Here is a 7,649-nt window from a genome sequence, read left to right as displayed (position 1 = left end):
ATCTAGATAATTATTACATATATTTGTAAATATAAACAAATGGTGTTGATGAGTTGCCAGAGAGGAGAAAGGAGGATCTATGTATCTATGTAGTTAAAGTGTGTTTTTAAGGTTTTGGTTCCTTCCTATTAAGGGAATAAGCTACCCAAGGGCCATGCATCCCTTCCAAATCATGGGGCCAGGACCAGGAGTGGACCATCTGCTAAAGTTACAAGGGCTCTATTATTGGGATGCTTGTTGGCTTCACACGTTTTTTGGGCATTAGCTCTTTCTGGTACATCTTTACATTTGTTGGACTATTTGGTTAATATGTGTGGAAAAGTAGGATACATGTTAAAATCATTTTCCATATGTTCAGTGTTTGGCAAGTCTCATGGGACCAAGTTGAATGCAAATTCATTTTCAAACCCTACTAAGCAACAAAATACTGGATTTCACCCTTTGGGTTCTACTTCCCGGTCTTCAGATTTTCATGAGTTCTTTCTTAAAGACTTTACCACATACATTATGTCAGATTCCTCCCCAGCATAATGAGTCAGGTTTTGACACCAAGCCAAGAATTTTAATTATGTTCTCCTCAAACTGTTTACTACATGTATTGCTTAGACTTGAACATAGAAATGTTTATAAAAGGCACGACCTCATCCTTTTCTCTAAACATTCCCTAGTCTCACAGACACAGAATATCAAGCACTTAGTCTCAAAAACACAAAATAGTCCCCACCCCCAAAAAAAGAGGAGCTCTGTACCTCAGTTTTCCTCATCTGCATAATGGATATGATGAAATCTATCTTGTAGATGTGTGGGGAGCGTAAAAGATGGACTTACTGATATTCGATCCATGAACTATTGTGGTTAGTAGTCAAAGAAAATGTGGCATTGGTGTGGAAAAAGTGGCCATGGTGGCTGCTGGGTGTGGGGAATGGGAGAAAGAGATGAGATGTGGAGGCGTTTTCGGGACTTGGAGTTTTCCTGGGTGGTGCTGCAGGGACAATTACCGGACATTGTAGGTCCTCCCATAGCCCGCTGGATGGAACGTGGGAGAGTGTGGGCTATGATGTGGACCATTGACCGTGAGGTGCAGCGGTGCTCAGAGATGTATTCACCAAATGCAATGAATGTCTCATGATGATGGAGGAGATTGTTGTTATGGGGGGAGTAGTGAGATGAGGGGGGTGGGGGATATATGGGGACCTCAAATTTTTTCAATGTAATATTTTAAAAAATGAATTAAAAAAATAAATAAATAAATTTTTTAAAAAAGATACTTTTATAAAAGTATATAACATTTAATTGATCCTAATTGATGCTTAAGCAATAGCAGATTGAAACCTGCTTGGTCTTTGTTGACTTTTTGGAACAGGTTTTGTTTTGTTTTGTTTTCATTTTATCCCATTTCCCAAGGAAAAGGGCAAGATTCCAGAATAGAAATCGCTGTGTGGTATGTTCATTCAAGTTGGACAGCCTCACTCTTTCCCACCACCCCATTGTGGCATAGGAGCTGTAGAAGTTCACTCATGCACCCGAGAGGAGCATGGAAATGATAAAGGGCCCTAGGTGGCCAAGCCAAATTTCCCAAACACAGAGTGTCCTAGCTGAAGAATGATTCCAAAATGAGAGAATCATTTTGAGAAAGTTGGATAAAAAGGAGACTGGCGGTTAGTTGGGTTGAACTTGGTTATTGGGGCCCACCCAAGAGGGAGTTCCATGAATCAACATCCAAAGGTCAAGCAGAAGTGAGGAAGTCTCTGTGGTTGCTAGCATGGATAGCTGATGACCCAAGCTGCCTGTTTCTCTTGAGGCCTTGACATTCCGGGAGCCCACCAGAATTAGACACTCCTCCAAGGAATGGGCAAAGAGGAAGGAATCCAGAATTGAGCAAGGTACCTCTCTCCTGAGTGGATTAAGGGTTCGTAGTGGAAACCAGGTCCTAGATGGAAAAATGAAGTTATGTTTCTTGCACATCTGAGTTTGTGAAACAAAGTTTGTACGCACTATCCATGCAGATTTGCCAATGAGGGAAATACATGTCAGAGACATGGCAATGTGGTCTAACACGACATGCTTACCAGCAGTGTGACCTCTAGCCAGTTACTCAAACTCTCTGTGCCTCAGATGGGTGTGCTTATTGATCATATGAGAAAACGTGTATTTCACAATGCCTAAGTATCTAATTGGTATTTAAGGTTTATCATTTTGTTTCCTGACTCTAACTCCAGAGAGAAAATGTAGGAAACATCGTCACAGAAATTAAAAAGAAAACAAAGAGCTGAGGGAAGGTAGTTGTCAGAAGATTATTAATGTTGTTACTGCTAATTATGAGACAGGGTACAGAGTTCCTGATCTGGGTCTGCAATCAGCAAAATTTGCAGTTTGGCACTCATTGCAATTAGCAAGGCCAGGCCTGAGCTTTAGCCATGACTCCAAGTGCTTGTCAGACATTTTTTACTCCTCGATTGCAGCATCACAAGAATCAGCTGTGTAAGACCGTGCCATTACTATCTATTCCAATATGTACCTGCAATATTTATTGTTTATCTAAAAGGAAAGAAGTAAACCTCCTGCATCTGTCTTACTGACAATAGGTATTTCCCATGTGTCATTACAAATTAATCCTCATGAAAACAAGAACCAGTTTTCGTGTGCTCACTATTTTAGGCTTTTTGAGACTCTGAACAGAAAAATTATGGGAAGTCTGTGTGGCTTGGCTTCCTCTACTTACCATATGGCATTCACATTCAATAGTGTACCTGTAATTATTGTCATCCGATTTTCCCTCTCCTTGTGCTTGAACTTTTACCACGAAAGATTCATTCCTTTAGTCCTATGTGGTATTCCAATATCAAGAGTGTCCTCTGAAAATGTGGCAGAAAAACTATTTAGCCTTACCTGCTTATTGGAATTTGTGATGGCAGTACAGAAGACTGTCTCAAAGTAAATAGCAGTGGAGTATTAGTGCCTTCTTCATCTGTAAAAAAGAAGAGCTAAAACTGGATTATCTCTGGTTAAAAGGAACAAGTACCATACATTTGTTGGAATAGACCCAGTTTCAAATATTCTACACTTTTCTATTTATCAGTAGAGTCATTCCTTTTAGGCCAGGGTTCAGAAAAGATGGTCAATTTACCTTTAAAGAGTCTTGATGATCAAAGTTCCTATGATCCTGTTAGAAACCAGAGGATGAGGTGCCTTAGGGATAGAAAATAGAGCAAGCGTGTTCAGAGGTAGGGGGAAGGCTAGAAGGTAAAACATTCAGAAGAGAAGAAATGACCTCTGAAAAGGAAGCTGGGAAGGTAGCAAAGGCAACTTCAACTTCCGTACTATTGTACTTAGACTTTCCTGGCTACTTTGTAGCTGACATGAACTGATAAGTGATTATTGACTTCAGGATCAGAGCAATAGGATCCCTTCTTTTTAATTATATTTCCTTGTAAGTTAAAGCCTAATGATTAAAATGCAAATGGGGGTATTTAGTGGACTCAGAATCAATGGTAATGCAAGCTGTATATGACAAAGAATGACCACTAGTCATTCACTGATTCATTCATTCATTCACACAATGTCTTAAGCAACTACCCTGCATCTCGTGATGTCTTGAAGTGCATGTACAACAGCGATGAGTAATGTCAACTTTCATTTCTCAAGGATCTTAAAGTCTAAAGGAAGAAAGGAGTATCTAAGTAAGTACAATAGAAATAGGAACAATAGTCACAGGTAGCTCAGAGGAAGTGAGTAACTCTTAGAGAGAAATATTGAAGAAGAGATTTCTGGATTAAGGGGGTGTTTCAGATGAGTTCAGAAGATGAATAAAAGTCCCTGTGGAGAGAAGAAATAGCATTTTGGCATAAATAACAGAATGTGTGAATACATTTATAATGTGGTATTGGAGCTATGTTTAGGATACTGTAAGAGGCTTGGTATTTTGAGAGCATATTGTGTAGGTAGTTGAGGGAGGTTGTGTGGCTAGAAAGACAGTAGGAAATGTAAGCCAAGGCAGAACATGAATGGGTGGGAAAATCTTCTACAGCATTTGACCTTTAACCCTGAAGATTCACTGAAGGTTTTCAAGCAGCCAAAAACATGACTAGATTTACCAACAGAGTTGAGGTTAGATTAAAAGTAGAGATGGGTGAATGAGAAGGTTAACAGGGAGATGTCTTTGAGTCTATAGAATAGTCCATGTGAGAAATAGAGGGGGCTTTTATCTAAGACAGTAGCAGAGGAAAAGAAAAACAACAGCCTTACTTAAGAAGTGGTCAAGTTTTCTGACCCATGTAATTGAGTAGTTAGTGGTACCATCAACTGAGAAAGAAACTAAGAAGAGGGCATGTTGAATTTGAAGGGCCAGTAGACATCCAGATATCAAGAAATAATTGAGAAAATAGTTGTAAAGTGCTTAGGAAAGACAATTGGGTAGCACCAAAACTTCCATCACATTTATTTGATGCCTGTCACATAATTGTCACTTAAGCTAGATTTGGTGGACAAGCTAGAAAATTGCCCCTGCTTCCAAAGGTACTACAGTCTATAGAATTTACAGGAAAAGAAGGCAAATGTAATAAAGAGCATTCAGTATTGTTAGAGGAAATTCAAAATATGATGGGAGCACAGAAGAGGTTTCATAACAAGACTTAGTCTTGAGGAGGCATAGGGGATGGGGAATGGGGCAGGAAGACTAGGGAAAAAGGAAAATAAGTTGAGACCTGAAAGTTAGTAGAAATTATCCAGGAAAAAAAGGAAAAATAACTTTCCAAGCAGTGGAAACAGCATTTGCAAGAGCAGGAGGCGAGAGTGAGTATAAAAAACTCTTGGGGAATTGTGAGAAGCTGCATTGGCTAAAGCGGCAGGACTGAGATGAGAATGACAAGAGATAAGGCTCAGGAAGTTAGCTCAGGCAAGAATGTTGTATCAACTATCGAGTTTAAACTTTCTGCATTGCACAAGAGAAGGCCATTTAAGGATTTGTAGCAGGGTAATGATTCAATCAGATTTGTATTTTAAAAACTTACTCCAGTTATTGTGTGGGGAAGAGATTAATTAAAATCTCCTGCTTACCTAAGGCAAAGATCACAATTCCATTGTACCTGCTAATTTGCTCTATTTGGCCTACAGAAAACTCTTTTGTGCTTTAGTTCTGAATTGATTGTAAGCCCTTAAGCCATTAGAAGATCTGGCAACGCTGGGTCTGCATTTGGGGCTTTCATAATACACTGGAGCTGAACCGTCTAAAGGGTGACAATTTTACATAGGATGTGTGCTCTCCGGCATGCCACAGTCTAATGGAGGCATTAAGTTTGACTTCATTGTCCCTGACTTAGCTGGAGAGAACGTATGGACCAAGAATGATGAACCATCTGTGCACACCTAATTAAAGTCAAACTCAAGTACCAAATCCCATCAATTTCTTACTCATGAACTTTGTTCATCAGATTTTCCCCCTCTTTGGGTCATCCCCATTGGTAAACAAGCATATTATGATTTCTTAATCTTAAAAAATAACTTCTTTAGTTTTTAGTACCTCTCTGCTACCCCCATATCTTTCTTCTCTTTTATACTCAAATCATGGTCTCAGCCAATCACTCCAGCAGCATGACATGCCAAGGTTTCCAATGACTTTCTTGTTGCCAAATTCAGTGATCAGTTCCAAGTCCTCACCTTAACCTATAGGCAGCATTCAACGCAGTGGGTCATTGGCACCTACTTAAAACATTTTTCCCCTTGACATCCTGGATACTATAATTTCTTAAGGATCATCCTACTCTACTGGCTCTTCCTTCCCAGTCTCTTTTGCTGATTCTTCTTTATCCTTCCATACTTTAAAGTCCAGAGAATCCCGGGTGTCATTCTTTGGGTTGCTTCTCTACACTGCCCCCATTCCCTCCCTTGATGGACTCATCCAGTCTCATGGATTTAAATACCATAGATATGCTAATGATTTCCAAGTCTCTGTCTTCACCACCAAACTTTCCCCTTAGCTCCAGACTCATATAGCTCGCTGCTTACTTGACCACCCCACTTAATGTCTAAAAGGCATCCCAAACATAATATAACAAAATCAAGCACCAATTCCAAATTGTCTCCTACTCAACATTCGCCATCCCACAGTGTTCTTATCTTAAGAAATGGCAGTCCATTCTGCTAGCTGCTCATGCTAAAGACTTCTTAATTATCTTTACCCTTTCTCCTTCTCTCACACCCCACATCAACTCTACTATCAAATCTTGTTGACTCTACCTTTGAAATATATCCAGAATCCAGCCTCTTCTCACCCCTTTACAGCTTCAGCTCTGGTGTAATTAAGTAATTCACTTAAACCTTCTTCATGGAATATTGCAGTAAACTTGTCTCCCTGTTTCCAAGCTTTCTCTGCCTAGGGATGATACTAAAAAATCAAACAGCACTTTAAAAGCATGAGGGGTAGCCAGGGAGCAGGGGAGCATAGGAGATTGTTGAGTATGTAGTTGAAACTATAATGTTGAGAAAACTCTTTAGAAAATATAATAAGGAAGGGTTACTGGTTTTTGATGGGGGCATCTGGCACAGATGCTCATGGGACTCTAGGGATTGTGAGTGCTCATCATGTCATAGTGTATTATATCAGTGGATGGAGATCCATACAATGAGCAGGAAGATGTTATACTCTCATCCTGGGGAGGCCTGATATTCTCAAACAGAGGGGAGGGTGTCTCTCAAGTACATGGGTTGATCCCAAAGGGGTAGAACAGACTAGTGTGTCGAGCCCTCAGCATTGTTGCAGGTATCTAGGAATCTTGTCCTTCAAGCAGCGAAGCATGGTTGTCACTGTAGGCCCTGAGGGGACGGGATGCAAGGAATAGAATAGTTGAAACAGGGGGTAACGGGGAGCAATGGAGGTGTTCTACATGATCCTGCAATGATGGATACAGTCCATGTTAAACTTCACCAAAACTTTGTAAAAGTCTATAGTCTAAAATGCAAACCATAATGTAACCAAAAATTTACAAAAGTGTACAGTCTAAAATGTAAACCATAATATAAACCGTAATGGAATCATGGTTAGTAGCTATGTTTCAATATATGTACATCAGTTACAGCAAATGTAACATCCGCATGTAAAAAGATCATTGCTGGGGAAGGGAGAAAAGGGTTTGATATTGGGTAAGTGGGAGTTCCCTATATTCTATATGTGACTTTACTGTGACCTAAAACTTTTATGAAGACATAAAAAAAAAAAGAATGTAGACACTGAACAAGAAATAGAAGAGACTGCATTGTCACTGTATACATAGGGCAACACCTATACAACAATGAAAGTCAAAACACCAAAAAAAATTTTTGATATTTTTCATTTTTTAATATCTCAATTTATTTTTTACTTTATTTTAGTTCTTCTAAATTATTGTGTATTCTATTTCTAATCTTTAAACCTATCATTAATTCGTATTCCTATTCCTTGAATTTGACAATATATTAGACTTCATTTTTGAAGAAATTTTGGATCACAGAGGGGTTCAACTATGGCAGGGGAGGAGCACTGATGGGGGGTGTCATTGATGGGGTTGCATAGGTCGGAAGGAGTTCTCCAGGGCATGCATACAGGGTATACAGATATGTTTGGATATTCATTGGATATTGACCTAGTGGGTAGAGTTTCACACGACAACTGAGGG

This window comes from Dasypus novemcinctus, chromosome 31, assembly GCF_030445035.2.
Source record: "Dasypus novemcinctus isolate mDasNov1 chromosome 31, mDasNov1.1.hap2, whole genome shotgun sequence".
In the NCBI taxonomy this organism is placed as follows: domain Eukaryota; kingdom Metazoa; phylum Chordata; class Mammalia; order Cingulata; family Dasypodidae; genus Dasypus; species Dasypus novemcinctus.
Note: the sequence above shows the minus strand (reverse complement) of the source record.